Source organism: Mytilus galloprovincialis, chromosome 7 (assembly GCF_965363235.1).
Source record: "Mytilus galloprovincialis chromosome 7, xbMytGall1.hap1.1, whole genome shotgun sequence".
Lineage (NCBI taxonomy): Eukaryota > Metazoa > Mollusca > Bivalvia > Mytilida > Mytilidae > Mytilus > Mytilus galloprovincialis.
In genome coordinates, this window is record NC_134844.1 from 71,869,067 (window position 1) to 71,885,188 (window position 16,122).

The 16,122-nt window shown below is 35.6% G+C and overlaps 14 non-coding genes across 14 annotated transcripts; all 14 read right to left on the bottom strand.

The window, feature by feature from the left end:
* Positions 1-307: 307 nt before the first annotated feature.
* LOC143084546 (U2 spliceosomal RNA) lies at positions 308-500 on the bottom strand. The gene has a single exon (XR_012981166.1). It is a non-coding gene; the product is annotated as a U2 spliceosomal RNA (small nuclear RNA).
* Positions 501-1,488: 988 nt separating this feature from the next.
* Positions 1,489-1,681, bottom strand: LOC143084468 (U2 spliceosomal RNA). Its single transcript, XR_012981091.1, has one exon. It is a non-coding gene; the product is annotated as a U2 spliceosomal RNA (small nuclear RNA).
* Positions 1,682-2,669: 988 nt separating this feature from the next.
* Positions 2,670-2,862, bottom strand: LOC143084469 (U2 spliceosomal RNA). Its single transcript, XR_012981092.1, has one exon. It is a non-coding gene; the product is annotated as a U2 spliceosomal RNA (small nuclear RNA).
* A 988-nt stretch (positions 2,863-3,850) lies between these two features.
* On the bottom strand, positions 3,851-4,043 carry LOC143084470 (U2 spliceosomal RNA). Its single transcript, XR_012981093.1, has one exon. It is a non-coding gene; the product is annotated as a U2 spliceosomal RNA (small nuclear RNA).
* Positions 4,044-5,031: 988 nt separating this feature from the next.
* LOC143084471 (U2 spliceosomal RNA) lies at positions 5,032-5,224 on the bottom strand. The gene has a single exon (XR_012981094.1). It is a non-coding gene; the product is annotated as a U2 spliceosomal RNA (small nuclear RNA).
* Positions 5,225-6,212: 988 nt separating this feature from the next.
* On the bottom strand, positions 6,213-6,405 carry LOC143084472 (U2 spliceosomal RNA). The gene has a single exon (XR_012981095.1). It is a non-coding gene; the product is annotated as a U2 spliceosomal RNA (small nuclear RNA).
* Positions 6,406-7,393: 988 nt separating this feature from the next.
* LOC143084474 (U2 spliceosomal RNA) lies at positions 7,394-7,586 on the bottom strand. The gene has a single exon (XR_012981097.1). It is a non-coding gene; the product is annotated as a U2 spliceosomal RNA (small nuclear RNA).
* Positions 7,587-8,574: 988 nt separating this feature from the next.
* On the bottom strand, positions 8,575-8,767 carry LOC143084475 (U2 spliceosomal RNA). Its single transcript, XR_012981098.1, has one exon. It is a non-coding gene; the product is annotated as a U2 spliceosomal RNA (small nuclear RNA).
* Positions 8,768-9,754: 987 nt separating this feature from the next.
* LOC143084476 (U2 spliceosomal RNA) lies at positions 9,755-9,947 on the bottom strand. The gene has a single exon (XR_012981099.1). It is a non-coding gene; the product is annotated as a U2 spliceosomal RNA (small nuclear RNA).
* Positions 9,948-10,935: 988 nt separating this feature from the next.
* LOC143084477 (U2 spliceosomal RNA) lies at positions 10,936-11,128 on the bottom strand. Its single transcript, XR_012981100.1, has one exon. It is a non-coding gene; the product is annotated as a U2 spliceosomal RNA (small nuclear RNA).
* Positions 11,129-12,116: 988 nt separating this feature from the next.
* Positions 12,117-12,309, bottom strand: LOC143084478 (U2 spliceosomal RNA). The gene has a single exon (XR_012981101.1). It is a non-coding gene; the product is annotated as a U2 spliceosomal RNA (small nuclear RNA).
* A 988-nt stretch (positions 12,310-13,297) lies between these two features.
* Positions 13,298-13,490, bottom strand: LOC143084480 (U2 spliceosomal RNA). Its single transcript, XR_012981102.1, has one exon. It is a non-coding gene; the product is annotated as a U2 spliceosomal RNA (small nuclear RNA).
* A 988-nt stretch (positions 13,491-14,478) lies between these two features.
* On the bottom strand, positions 14,479-14,671 carry LOC143084481 (U2 spliceosomal RNA). Its single transcript, XR_012981103.1, has one exon. It is a non-coding gene; the product is annotated as a U2 spliceosomal RNA (small nuclear RNA).
* A 988-nt stretch (positions 14,672-15,659) lies between these two features.
* On the bottom strand, positions 15,660-15,852 carry LOC143084482 (U2 spliceosomal RNA). The gene has a single exon (XR_012981104.1). It is a non-coding gene; the product is annotated as a U2 spliceosomal RNA (small nuclear RNA).
* Between the last annotated feature and the right edge of the window lie 270 nt (positions 15,853-16,122).

The following is a 16,122-nucleotide window of genomic DNA, read 5'->3' on the forward strand; positions in this document are numbered from 1 at the left end:
TTATAAATACAAGCAAGCGACAACAAAAATATTACATTACAAGAAAAGAAAAGAACTTTTTAGAGAACAGACATAAAAAAAAAAAAAAAAAAGAAAATGCAACTTATTTTACATGCACGAGAAGTAGAATGATTTACAACAATGAGTAAAACTATACAATTTACGCAAACTCCTTAAATAAGAAAGATATATAGAAAAAGTACACATGTAGTGCTCAGTGAAAAGCATTAGAGAATATTTTACTGGGGCTGTTTCGCAGGCTATTGAAGGGAAAGCTATTTTTCTATTTTAATTTTCTCCCCAAACAGGGGAGTGAGCCGATCCTGGAGGTACTGCAATACCAGGCCAACTCGTGGCAAGAGCGGTGCAAGCACCTAACATCTCACCTAGTTGCAAAAATCAGTTTAATATCGAAGTACCCACATGGGGTACGTATCAGATATTAAGCTGATAAGAACAGATACTACACTTTGATCTTAGCCAAAAGGCCGAGAAGCGATACTCAAATCTTTCCGAGTTTCCAAAGCCTACAAATCCTATTTCTTACTCAAACACGGTGTTTTAATTTTAACCAAAGCTACACAAATTTTGCAAATTTATATACAAAAAGCACACGAAACACGAGATCTTGATTTGCTTCAAATACCTGACAGCATGAAACGATTTCTGCATGACAAAACGGGTGTGAAAATAAAAAGCGGCTTGTGAAATACGACAAGTCGCGAGAATACATTTTTAAACGTATATCATACGTTTACGTATTTAATCTTAATCGAACGAAATAACATGATCATGTTGATTCATCCTAGGTCCGACGAACGCAGTTTTTAAAGCCTAGGAAATTTCATTAATCAGAAAATAAATTCAACGCTTTTTCACAATCAGCACGGACTTTTCACTGTCTCGTTTAGTTGACACAAACATAAACAGTTCACCTGTTCTATTTTTTAAAGGAATTGACCGGTACAGCAATTTTTAAATAAATTTTAGAAGGAGGAAAAAACTTACCGGCCGACTGCAGTTTCCATCGTTTGCCCTCGTTCTGAGGCGACGTCGCTATTAACGATGATTGAAACAGTAGAAGGGGACGTAATTCTTTTCCCCGCGTTTTTCCGTAACGCTAAAAATTTATAGAGTTTCTTTTTAGGAACGAGAATACATTAATACACTGACATGTGCTGTTATAAATACAAGCAAGCGACAACAAAAATATTACATTACAAGAAAAGAAAAGAACTTTTTAGAGAACAGACATAAAAAAAAAAAAAAAAAAGAAAATGCAACTTATTTTACATGCACGAGAAGTAGAATGATTTACAACAATGAGTAAAACTATACAATTTACGCAAACTCCTTAAATAAGAAAGATATATAGAAAAAGTACACATGTAGTGCTCAGTGAAAAGCATTAGAGAATATTTTACTGGGGCTGTTTCGCAGGCTATTGAAGGGAAAGCTATTTTTCTATTTTAATTTTCTCCCCAAACAGGGGAGTGAGCCGATCCTGGAGGTACTGCAATACCAGGCCAACTCGTGGCAAGAGCGGTGCAAGCACCTAACATCTCACCTAGTTGCAAAAATCAGTTTAATATCGAAGTACCCACATGGGGTACGTATCAGATATTAAGCTGATAAGAACAGATACTACACTTTGATCTTAGCCAAAAGGCCGAGAAGCGATACTCAAATCTTTCCGAGTTTCCAAAGCCTACAAATCCTATTTCTTACTCAAACACGGTGTTTTAATTTTAACCAAAGCTACACAAATTTTGCAAATTTATATACAAAAAGCACACGAAACACGAGATCTTGATTTGCTTCAAATACCTGACAGCATGAAACGATTTCTGCATGACAAAACGGGTGTGAAAATAAAAAGCGGCTTGTGAAATACGACAAGTCGCGAGAATACATTTTTAAACGTATATCATACGTTTACGTATTTAATCTTAATCGAACGAAATAACATGATCATGTTGATTCATCCTAGGTCCGACGAACGCAGTTTTTAAAGCCTAGGAAATTTCATTAATCAGAAAATAAATTCAACGCTTTTTCACAATCAGCACGGACTTTTCACTGTCTCGTTTAGTTGACACAAACATAAACAGTTCACCTGTTCTATTTTTTAAAGGAATTGACCGGTACAGCAATTTTTAAATAAATTTTAGAAGGAGGAAAAAACTTACCGGCCGACTGCAGTTTCCATCGTTTGCCCTCGTTCTGAGGCGACGTCGCTATTAACGATGATTGAAACAGTAGAAGGGGACGTAATTCTTTTCCCCGCGTTTTTCCGTAACGCTAAAAATTTATAGAGTTTCTTTTTAGGAACGAGAATACATTAATACACTGACATGTGCTGTTATAAATACAAGCAAGCGACAACAAAAATATTACATTACAAGAAAAGAAAAGAACTTTTTAGAGAACAGACATAAAAAAAAAAAAAAAAAAGAAAATGCAACTTATTTTACATGCACGAGAAGTAGAATGATTTACAACAATGAGTAAAACTATACAATTTACGCAAACTCCTTAAATAAGAAAGATATATAGAAAAAGTACACATGTAGTGCTCAGTGAAAAGCATTAGAGAATATTTTACTGGGGCTGTTTCGCAGGCTATTGAAGGGAAAGCTATTTTTCTATTTTAATTTTCTCCCCAAACAGGGGAGTGAGCCGATCCTGGAGGTACTGCAATACCAGGCCAACTCGTGGCAAGAGCGGTGCAAGCACCTAACATCTCACCTAGTTGCAAAAATCAGTTTAATATCGAAGTACCCACATGGGGTACGTATCAGATATTAAGCTGATAAGAACAGATACTACACTTTGATCTTAGCCAAAAGGCCGAGAAGCGATACTCAAATCTTTCCGAGTTTCCAAAGCCTACAAATCCTATTTCTTACTCAAACACGGTGTTTTAATTTTAACCAAAGCTACACAAATTTTGCAAATTTATATACAAAAAGCACACGAAACACGAGATCTTGATTTGCTTCAAATACCTGACAGCATGAAACGATTTCTGCATGACAAAACGGGTGTGAAAATAAAAAGCGGCTTGTGAAATACGACAAGTCGCGAGAATACATTTTTAAACGTATATCATACGTTTACGTATTTAATCTTAATCGAACGAAATAACATGATCATGTTGATTCATCCTAGGTCCGACGAACGCAGTTTTTAAAGCCTAGGAAATTTCATTAATCAGAAAATAAATTCAACGCTTTTTCACAATCAGCACGGACTTTTCACTGTCTCGTTTAGTTGACACAAACATAAACAGTTCACCTGTTCTATTTTTTAAAGGAATTGACCGGTACAGCAATTTTTAAATAAATTTTAGAAGGAGGAAAAAACTTACCGGCCGACTGCAGTTTCCATCGTTTGCCCTCGTTCTGAGGCGACGTCGCTATTAACGATGATTGAAACAGTAGAAGGGGACGTAATTCTTTTCCCCGCGTTTTTCCGTAACGCTAAAAATTTATAGAGTTTCTTTTTAGGAACGAGAATACATTAATACACTGACATGTGCTGTTATAAATACAAGCAAGCGACAACAAAAATATTACATTACAAGAAAAGAAAAGAACTTTTTAGAGAACAGACATAAAAAAAAAAAAAAAAAAGAAAATGCAACTTATTTTACATGCACGAGAAGTAGAATGATTTACAACAATGAGTAAAACTATACAATTTACGCAAACTCCTTAAATAAGAAAGATATATAGAAAAAGTACACATGTAGTGCTCAGTGAAAAGCATTAGAGAATATTTTACTGGGGCTGTTTCGCAGGCTATTGAAGGGAAAGCTATTTTTCTATTTTAATTTTCTCCCCAAACAGGGGAGTGAGCCGATCCTGGAGGTACTGCAATACCAGGCCAACTCGTGGCAAGAGCGGTGCAAGCACCTAACATCTCACCTAGTTGCAAAAATCAGTTTAATATCGAAGTACCCACATGGGGTACGTATCAGATATTAAGCTGATAAGAACAGATACTACACTTTGATCTTAGCCAAAAGGCCGAGAAGCGATACTCAAATCTTTCCGAGTTTCCAAAGCCTACAAATCCTATTTCTTACTCAAACACGGTGTTTTAATTTTAACCAAAGCTACACAAATTTTGCAAATTTATATACAAAAAGCACACGAAACACGAGATCTTGATTTGCTTCAAATACCTGACAGCATGAAACGATTTCTGCATGACAAAACGGGTGTGAAAATAAAAAGCGGCTTGTGAAATACGACAAGTCGCGAGAATACATTTTTAAACGTATATCATACGTTTACGTATTTAATCTTAATCGAACGAAATAACATGATCATGTTGATTCATCCTAGGTCCGACGAACGCAGTTTTTAAAGCCTAGGAAATTTCATTAATCAGAAAATAAATTCAACGCTTTTTCACAATCAGCACGGACTTTTCACTGTCTCGTTTAGTTGACACAAACATAAACAGTTCACCTGTTCTATTTTTTAAAGGAATTGACCGGTACAGCAATTTTTAAATAAATTTTAGAAGGAGGAAAAAACTTACCGGCCGACTGCAGTTTCCATCGTTTGCCCTCGTTCTGAGGCGACGTCGCTATTAACGATGATTGAAACAGTAGAAGGGGACGTAATTCTTTTCCCCGCGTTTTTCCGTAACGCTAAAAATTTATAGAGTTTCTTTTTAGGAACGAGAATACATTAATACACTGACATGTGCTGTTATAAATACAAGCAAGCGACAACAAAAATATTACATTACAAGAAAAGAAAAGAACTTTTTAGAGAACAGACATAAAAAAAAAAAAAAAAAAGAAAATGCAACTTATTTTACATGCACGAGAAGTAGAATGATTTACAACAATGAGTAAAACTATACAATTTACGCAAACTCCTTAAATAAGAAAGATATATAGAAAAAGTACACATGTAGTGCTCAGTGAAAAGCATTAGAGAATATTTTACTGGGGCTGTTTCGCAGGCTATTGAAGGGAAAGCTATTTTTCTATTTTAATTTTCTCCCCAAACAGGGGAGTGAGCCGATCCTGGAGGTACTGCAATACCAGGCCAACTCGTGGCAAGAGCGGTGCAAGCACCTAACATCTCACCTAGTTGCAAAAATCAGTTTAATATCGAAGTACCCACATGGGGTACGTATCAGATATTAAGCTGATAAGAACAGATACTACACTTTGATCTTAGCCAAAAGGCCGAGAAGCGATACTCAAATCTTTCCGAGTTTCCAAAGCCTACAAATCCTATTTCTTACTCAAACACGGTGTTTTAATTTTAACCAAAGCTACACAAATTTTGCAAATTTATATACAAAAAGCACACGAAACACGAGATCTTGATTTGCTTCAAATACCTGACAGCATGAAACGATTTCTGCATGACAAAACGGGTGTGAAAATAAAAAGCGGCTTGTGAAATACGACAAGTCGCGAGAATACATTTTTAAACGTATATCATACGTTTACGTATTTAATCTTAATCGAACGAAATAACATGATCATGTTGATTCATCCTAGGTCCGACGAACGCAGTTTTTAAAGCCTAGGAAATTTCATTAATCAGAAAATAAATTCAACGCTTTTTCACAATCAGCACGGACTTTTCACTGTCTCGTTTAGTTGACACAAACATAAACAGTTCACCTGTTCTATTTTTTAAAGGAATTGACCGGTACAGCAATTTTTAAATAAATTTTAGAAGGAGGAAAAAACTTACCGGCCGACTGCAGTTTCCATCGTTTGCCCTCGTTCTGAGGCGACGTCGCTATTAACGATGATTGAAACAGTAGAAGGGGACGTAATTCTTTTCCCCGCGTTTTTCCGTAACGCTAAAAATTTATAGAGTTTCTTTTTAGGAACGAGAATACATTAATACACTGACATGTGCTGTTATAAATACAAGCAAGCGACAACAAAAATATTACATTACAAGAAAAGAAAAGAACTTTTTAGAGAACAGACATAAAAAAAAAAAAAAAAAAGAAAATGCAACTTATTTTACATGCACGAGAAGTAGAATGATTTACAACAATGAGTAAAACTATACAATTTACGCAAACTCCTTAAATAAGAAAGATATATAGAAAAAGTACACATGTAGTGCTCAGTGAAAAGCATTAGAGAATATTTTACTGGGGCTGTTTCGCAGGCTATTGAAGGGAAAGCTATTTTTCTATTTTAATTTTCTCCCCAAACAGGGGAGTGAGCCGATCCTGGAGGTACTGCAATACCAGGCCAACTCGTGGCAAGAGCGGTGCAAGCACCTAACATCTCACCTAGTTGCAAAAATCAGTTTAATATCGAAGTACCCACATGGGGTACGTATCAGATATTAAGCTGATAAGAACAGATACTACACTTTGATCTTAGCCAAAAGGCCGAGAAGCGATACTCAAATCTTTCCGAGTTTCCAAAGCCTACAAATCCTATTTCTTACTCAAACACGGTGTTTTAATTTTAACCAAAGCTACACAAATTTTGCAAATTTATATACAAAAAGCACACGAAACACGAGATCTTGATTTGCTTCAAATACCTGACAGCATGAAACGATTTCTGCATGACAAAACGGGTGTGAAAATAAAAAGCGGCTTGTGAAATACGACAAGTCGCGAGAATACATTTTTAAACGTATATCATACGTTTACGTATTTAATCTTAATCGAACGAAATAACATGATCATGTTGATTCATCCTAGGTCCGACGAACGCAGTTTTTAAAGCCTAGGAAATTTCATTAATCAGAAAATAAATTCAACGCTTTTTCACAATCAGCACGGACTTTTCACTGTCTCGTTTAGTTGACACAAACATAAACAGTTCACCTGTTCTATTTTTTAAAGGAATTGACCGGTACAGCAATTTTTAAATAAATTTTAGAAGGAGGAAAAAACTTACCGGCCGACTGCAGTTTCCATCGTTTGCCCTCGTTCTGAGGCGACGTCGCTATTAACGATGATTGAAACAGTAGAAGGGGACGTAATTCTTTTCCCCGCGTTTTTCCGTAACGCTAAAAATTTATAGAGTTTCTTTTTAGGAACGAGAATACATTAATACACTGACATGTGCTGTTATAAATACAAGCAAGCGACAACAAAAATATTACATTACAAGAAAAGAAAAGAACTTTTTAGAGAACAGACATAAAAAAAAAAAAAAAAAAGAAAATGCAACTTATTTTACATGCACGAGAAGTAGAATGATTTACAACAATGAGTAAAACTATACAATTTACGCAAACTCCTTAAATAAGAAAGATATATAGAAAAAGTACACATGTAGTGCTCAGTGAAAAGCATTAGAGAATATTTTACTGGGGCTGTTTCGCAGGCTATTGAAGGGAAAGCTATTTTTCTATTTTAATTTTCTCCCCAAACAGGGGAGTGAGCCGATCCTGGAGGTACTGCAATACCAGGCCAACTCGTGGCAAGAGCGGTGCAAGCACCTAACATCTCACCTAGTTGCAAAAATCAGTTTAATATCGAAGTACCCACATGGGGTACGTATCAGATATTAAGCTGATAAGAACAGATACTACACTTTGATCTTAGCCAAAAGGCCGAGAAGCGATACTCAAATCTTTCCGAGTTTCCAAAGCCTACAAATCCTATTTCTTACTCAAACACGGTGTTTTAATTTTAACCAAAGCTACACAAATTTTGCAAATTTATATACAAAAAGCACACGAAACACGAGATCTTGATTTGCTTCAAATACCTGACAGCATGAAACGATTTCTGCATGACAAAACGGGTGTGAAAATAAAAAGCGGCTTGTGAAATACGACAAGTCGCGAGAATACATTTTTAAACGTATATCATACGTTTACGTATTTAATCTTAATCGAACGAAATAACATGATCATGTTGATTCATCCTAGGTCCGACGAACGCAGTTTTTAAAGCCTAGGAAATTTCATTAATCAGAAAATAAATTCAACGCTTTTTCACAATCAGCACGGACTTTTCACTGTCTCGTTTAGTTGACACAAACATAAACAGTTCACCTGTTCTATTTTTTAAAGGAATTGACCGGTACAGCAATTTTTAAATAAATTTTAGAAGGAGGAAAAAACTTACCGGCCGACTGCAGTTTCCATCGTTTGCCCTCGTTCTGAGGCGACGTCGCTATTAACGATGATTGAAACAGTAGAAGGGGACGTAATTCTTTTCCCCGCGTTTTTCCGTAACGCTAAAAATTTATAGAGTTTCTTTTTAGGAACGAGAATACATTAATACACTGACATGTGCTGTTATAAATACAAGCAAGCGACAACAAAAATATTACATTACAAGAAAAGAAAAGAACTTTTTAGAGAACAGACATAAAAAAAAAAAAAAAAAAGAAAATGCAACTTATTTTACATGCACGAGAAGTAGAATGATTTACAACAATGAGTAAAACTATACAATTTACGCAAACTCCTTAAATAAGAAAGATATATAGAAAAAGTACACATGTAGTGCTCAGTGAAAAGCATTAGAGAATATTTTACTGGGGCTGTTTCGCAGGCTATTGAAGGGAAAGCTATTTTTCTATTTTAATTTTCTCCCCAAACAGGGGAGTGAGCCGATCCTGGAGGTACTGCAATACCAGGCCAACTCGTGGCAAGAGCGGTGCAAGCACCTAACATCTCACCTAGTTGCAAAAATCAGTTTAATATCGAAGTACCCACATGGGGTACGTATCAGATATTAAGCTGATAAGAACAGATACTACACTTTGATCTTAGCCAAAAGGCCGAGAAGCGATACTCAAATCTTTCCGAGTTTCCAAAGCCTACAAATCCTATTTCTTACTCAAACACGGTGTTTTAATTTTAACCAAAGCTACACAAATTTTGCAAATTTATATACAAAAAGCACACGAAACACGAGATCTTGATTTGCTTCAAATACCTGACAGCATGAAACGATTTCTGCATGACAAAACGGGTGTGAAAATAAAAAGCGGCTTGTGAAATACGACAAGTCGCGAGAATACATTTTTAAACGTATATCATACGTTTACGTATTTAATCTTAATCGAACGAAATAACATGATCATGTTGATTCATCCTAGGTCCGACGAACGCAGTTTTTAAAGCCTAGGAAATTTCATTAATCAGAAAATAAATTCAACGCTTTTTCACAATCAGCACGGACTTTTCACTGTCTCGTTTAGTTGACACAAACATAAACAGTTCACCTGTTCTATTTTTTAAAGGAATTGACCGGTACAGCAATTTTTAAATAAATTTTAGAAGGAGGAAAAAACTTACCGGCCGACTGCAGTTTCCATCGTTTGCCCTCGTTCTGAGGCGACGTCGCTATTAACGATGATTGAAACAGTAGAAGGGGACGTAATTCTTTTCCCCGCGTTTTTCCGTAACGCTAAAAATTTATAGAGTTTCTTTTTAGGAACGAGAATACATTAATACACTGACATGTGCTGTTATAAATACAAGCAAGCGACAACAAAAATATTACATTACAAGAAAAGAAAAGAACTTTTTAGAGAACAGACATAAAAAAAAAAAAAAAAAGAAAATGCAACTTATTTTACATGCACGAGAAGTAGAATGATTTACAACAATGAGTAAAACTATACAATTTACGCAAACTCCTTAAATAAGAAAGATATATAGAAAAAGTACACATGTAGTGCTCAGTGAAAAGCATTAGAGAATATTTTACTGGGGCTGTTTCGCAGGCTATTGAAGGGAAAGCTATTTTTCTATTTTAATTTTCTCCCCAAACAGGGGAGTGAGCCGATCCTGGAGGTACTGCAATACCAGGCCAACTCGTGGCAAGAGCGGTGCAAGCACCTAACATCTCACCTAGTTGCAAAAATCAGTTTAATATCGAAGTACCCACATGGGGTACGTATCAGATATTAAGCTGATAAGAACAGATACTACACTTTGATCTTAGCCAAAAGGCCGAGAAGCGATACTCAAATCTTTCCGAGTTTCCAAAGCCTACAAATCCTATTTCTTACTCAAACACGGTGTTTTAATTTTAACCAAAGCTACACAAATTTTGCAAATTTATATACAAAAAGCACACGAAACACGAGATCTTGATTTGCTTCAAATACCTGACAGCATGAAACGATTTCTGCATGACAAAACGGGTGTGAAAATAAAAAGCGGCTTGTGAAATACGACAAGTCGCGAGAATACATTTTTAAACGTATATCATACGTTTACGTATTTAATCTTAATCGAACGAAATAACATGATCATGTTGATTCATCCTAGGTCCGACGAACGCAGTTTTTAAAGCCTAGGAAATTTCATTAATCAGAAAATAAATTCAACGCTTTTTCACAATCAGCACGGACTTTTCACTGTCTCGTTTAGTTGACACAAACATAAACAGTTCACCTGTTCTATTTTTTAAAGGAATTGACCGGTACAGCAATTTTTAAATAAATTTTAGAAGGAGGAAAAAACTTACCGGCCGACTGCAGTTTCCATCGTTTGCCCTCGTTCTGAGGCGACGTCGCTATTAACGATGATTGAAACAGTAGAAGGGGACGTAATTCTTTTCCCCGCGTTTTTCCGTAACGCTAAAAATTTATAGAGTTTCTTTTTAGGAACGAGAATACATTAATACACTGACATGTGCTGTTATAAATACAAGCAAGCGACAACAAAAATATTACATTACAAGAAAAGAAAAGAACTTTTTAGAGAACAGACATAAAAAAAAAAAAAAAAAAGAAAATGCAACTTATTTTACATGCACGAGAAGTAGAATGATTTACAACAATGAGTAAAACTATACAATTTACGCAAACTCCTTAAATAAGAAAGATATATAGAAAAAGTACACATGTAGTGCTCAGTGAAAAGCATTAGAGAATATTTTACTGGGGCTGTTTCGCAGGCTATTGAAGGGAAAGCTATTTTTCTATTTTAATTTTCTCCCCAAACAGGGGAGTGAGCCGATCCTGGAGGTACTGCAATACCAGGCCAACTCGTGGCAAGAGCGGTGCAAGCACCTAACATCTCACCTAGTTGCAAAAATCAGTTTAATATCGAAGTACCCACATGGGGTACGTATCAGATATTAAGCTGATAAGAACAGATACTACACTTTGATCTTAGCCAAAAGGCCGAGAAGCGATACTCAAATCTTTCCGAGTTTCCAAAGCCTACAAATCCTATTTCTTACTCAAACACGGTGTTTTAATTTTAACCAAAGCTACACAAATTTTGCAAATTTATATACAAAAAGCACACGAAACACGAGATCTTGATTTGCTTCAAATACCTGACAGCATGAAACGATTTCTGCATGACAAAACGGGTGTGAAAATAAAAAGCGGCTTGTGAAATACGACAAGTCGCGAGAATACATTTTTAAACGTATATCATACGTTTACGTATTTAATCTTAATCGAACGAAATAACATGATCATGTTGATTCATCCTAGGTCCGACGAACGCAGTTTTTAAAGCCTAGGAAATTTCATTAATCAGAAAATAAATTCAACGCTTTTTCACAATCAGCACGGACTTTTCACTGTCTCGTTTAGTTGACACAAACATAAACAGTTCACCTGTTCTATTTTTTAAAGGAATTGACCGGTACAGCAATTTTTAAATAAATTTTAGAAGGAGGAAAAAACTTACCGGCCGACTGCAGTTTCCATCGTTTGCCCTCGTTCTGAGGCGACGTCGCTATTAACGATGATTGAAACAGTAGAAGGGGACGTAATTCTTTTCCCCGCGTTTTTCCGTAACGCTAAAAATTTATAGAGTTTCTTTTTAGGAACGAGAATACATTAATACACTGACATGTGCTGTTATAAATACAAGCAAGCGACAACAAAAATATTACATTACAAGAAAAGAAAAGAACTTTTTAGAGAACAGACATAAAAAAAAAAAAAAAAAAGAAAATGCAACTTATTTTACATGCACGAGAAGTAGAATGATTTACAACAATGAGTAAAACTATACAATTTACGCAAACTCCTTAAATAAGAAAGATATATAGAAAAAGTACACATGTAGTGCTCAGTGAAAAGCATTAGAGAATATTTTACTGGGGCTGTTTCGCAGGCTATTGAAGGGAAAGCTATTTTTCTATTTTAATTTTCTCCCCAAACAGGGGAGTGAGCCGATCCTGGAGGTACTGCAATACCAGGCCAACTCGTGGCAAGAGCGGTGCAAGCACCTAACATCTCACCTAGTTGCAAAAATCAGTTTAATATCGAAGTACCCACATGGGGTACGTATCAGATATTAAGCTGATAAGAACAGATACTACACTTTGATCTTAGCCAAAAGGCCGAGAAGCGATACTCAAATCTTTCCGAGTTTCCAAAGCCTACAAATCCTATTTCTTACTCAAACACGGTGTTTTAATTTTAACCAAAGCTACACAAATTTTGCAAATTTATATACAAAAAGCACACGAAACACGAGATCTTGATTTGCTTCAAATACCTGACAGCATGAAACGATTTCTGCATGACAAAACGGGTGTGAAAATAAAAAGCGGCTTGTGAAATACGACAAGTCGCGAGAATACATTTTTAAACGTATATCATACGTTTACGTATTTAATCTTAATCGAACGAAATAACATGATCATGTTGATTCATCCTAGGTCCGACGAACGCAGTTTTTAAAGCCTAGGAAATTTCATTAATCAGAAAATAAATTCAACGCTTTTTCACAATCAGCACGGACTTTTCACTGTCTCGTTTAGTTGACACAAACATAAACAGTTCACCTGTTCTATTTTTTAAAGGAATTGACCGGTACAGCAATTTTTAAATAAATTTTAGAAGGAGGAAAAAACTTACCGGCCGACTGCAGTTTCCATCGTTTGCCCTCGTTCTGAGGCGACGTCGCTATTAACGATGATTGAAACAGTAGAAGGGGACGTAATTCTTTTCCCCGCGTTTTTCCGTAACGCTAAAAATTTATAGAGTTTCTTTTTAGGAACGAGAATACATTAATACACTGACATGTGCTGTTATAAATACAAGCAAGCGACAACAAAAATATTACATTACAAGAAAAGAAAAGAACTTTTTAGAGAACAGACATAAAAAAAAAAAAAAAAAAGAAAATGCAACTTATTTTACATGCACGAGAAGTAGAATGATTTACAACAATGAGTAAAACTATACAATTTACGCAAACTCCTTAAATAAGAAAGATATATAGAAAAAGTACACATGTAGTGCTCAGTGAAAAGCATTAGAGAATATTTTACTGGGGCTGTTTCGCAGGCTATTGAAGGGAAAGCTATTTTTCTATTTTAATTTTCTCCCCAAACAGGGGAGTGAGCCGATCCTGGAGGTACTGCAATACCAGGCCAACTCGTGGCAAGAGCGGTGCAAGCACCTAACATCTCACCTAGTTGCAAAAATCAGTTTAATATCGAAGTACCCACATGGGGTACGTATCAGATATTAAGCTGATAAGAACAGATACTACACTTTGATCTTAGCCAAAAGGCCGAGAAGCGATACTCAAATCTTTCCGAGTTTCCAAAGCCTACAAATCCTATTTCTTACTCAAACACGGTGTTTTAATTTTAACCAAAGCTACACAAATTTTGCAAATTTATATACAAAAAGCACACGAAACACGAGATCTTGATTTGCTTCAAATACCTGACAGCATGAAACGATTTCTGCATGACAAAACGGGTGTGAAAATAAAAAGCGGCTTGTGAAATACGACAAGTCGCGAGAATACATTTTTAAACGTATATCATACGTTTACGTATTTAATCTTAATCGAACGAAATAACATGATCATGTTGATTCATCCTAGGTCCGACGAACGCAGTTTTTAAAGCCTAGGAAATTTCATTAATCAGAAAATAAATTCAACGCTTTTTCACAATCAGCACGGACTTTTCACTGTCTCGTTTAGTTGACACAAACATAAACAGTTCACCTGTTCTATTTTTTAAAGGAATTGACCGGTACAGCAATTTTTAAATAAATTTTAGAAGGAGGAAAAAACTTACCGGCCGACTGCAGTTTCCATCGTTTGCCCTCGTTCTGAGGCGACGTCGCTATTAACGATGATTGAAACAGTAGAAGGGGACGTAATTCTTTTCCCCGCGTTTTTCCGTAACGCTAAAAATTTATAGAGTTTCTTTTTAGGAACGAGAATACATTAATACACTGACATGTGCTGTTATAAATACAAGCAAGCGACAACAAAAATATTACATTACAAGAAAAGAAAAGAACTTTTTAGAGAACAGACATAAAAAAAAAAAAAAAAAAGAAAATGCAACTTATTTTACATGCACGAGAAGTAGAATGATTTACAACAATGAGTAAAACTATACAATTTACGCAAACTCCTTAAATAAGAAAGATATATAGAAAAAGTACACATGTAGTGCTCAGTGAAAAGCATTAGAGAATATTTTACTGGGGCTGTTTCGCAGGCTATTGAAGGGAAAGCTATTTTTCTATTTTAATTTTCTCCCCAAACAGGGGAGTGAGCCGATCCTGGAGGTACTGCAATACCAGGCCAACTCGTGGCAAGAGCGGTGCAAGCACCTAACATCTCACCTAGTTGCAAAAATCAGTTTAATATCGAAGTACCCACATGGGGTACGTATCAGATATTAAGCTGATAAGAACAGATACTACACTTTGATCTTAGCCAAAAGGCCGAGAAGCGATACTCAAATCTTTCCGAGTTTCCAAAGCCTACAAATCCTATTTCTTACTCAAACACGGTGTTTTAATTTTAACCAAAGCTACACAAATTTTGCAAATTTATATACAAAAAGCACACGAAACACGAGATCTTGATTTGCTTCAAATACCTGACAGCATGAAACGATTTCTGCATGACAAAACGGGTGTGAAAATAAAAAGCGGCTTGTGAAATACGACAAGTCGCGAGAATACATTTTTAAACGTATATCATACGTTTACGTATTTAATCTTAATCGAACGAAATAACATGATCATGTTGATTCATCCTAGGTCCGACGAACGCAGTTTTTAAAGCCTAGGAAATTTCATTAATCAGAAAATAAATTCAACGCTTTTTCACAATCAGCACGGACTTTTCACTGTCTCGTTTAGTTGACACAAACATAAACAGTTCACCTGTTCTATTTTTTAAAGGAATTGACCGGTACAGCAATTTTTAAATAAATTTTAGAAGGAGGAAAAAACTTACCGGCCGACTGCAGTTTCCATCGTTTGCCCTCGTTCTGAGGCGACGTCGCTATTAACGATGATTGAAACAGTAGAAGGGGACGTAATTCTTTTCCCCGCGTTTTTCCGTAACGCTAAAAATTTATAGAGTTTCTTTTTAGGAACGAGAATACATTAATACACTGACATGTGCTGTTATAAATACAAGCAAGCGACAACAAAAATATTACATTACAAGAAAAGAAAAGAACTTTTTAGAGAACAGACATAAAAAAAAAAAAAAAAAAGAAAATGCAACTTATTTTACATGCACGAGAAGTAGAATGATTTACAACAATGAGTAAAACTATACAATTTACGCAAACTCCTTAAATAAGAAAGATATATAGAAAAAGTACACATGTAGTGCTCAGTGAAAAGCATTAGAGAATATTTTACTGGGGCTGTTTCGCAGGCTATTGAAGGGAAAGCTATTTTTCTATTTTAATTTTCTCCCCAAACAGGGGAGTGAGCCGATCCTGGAGGTACTGCAATACCAGGCCAACTCGTGGCAAGAGCGGTGCAAGCACCTAACATCTCACCTAGTTGCAAAAATCAGTTTAATATCGAAGTACCCACATGGGGTACGTATCAGATATTAAGCTGATAAGAACAGATACTACACTTTGATCTTAGCCAAAAGGCCGAGAAGCGATACTCAAATCTTTCCGAGTTTCCAAAGCCTACAAATCCTATTTCTTACTCAAACACGGTGTTTTAATTTTAACCAAAGCTACACAAATTTTGCAAATTTATATACAAAAAGCACACGAAACAATTTCGTTTTCGGTCGTTCCTGGCCATTGCTCTATTTTTGGATTTTTGGTTACAAAAAGTATTATGAAAAAATATCCCCTATGAATACACGATAAAATATAGTCCTAAATGTAATCGGTAGATCATTCCTGAACATTAATAGTTTATGA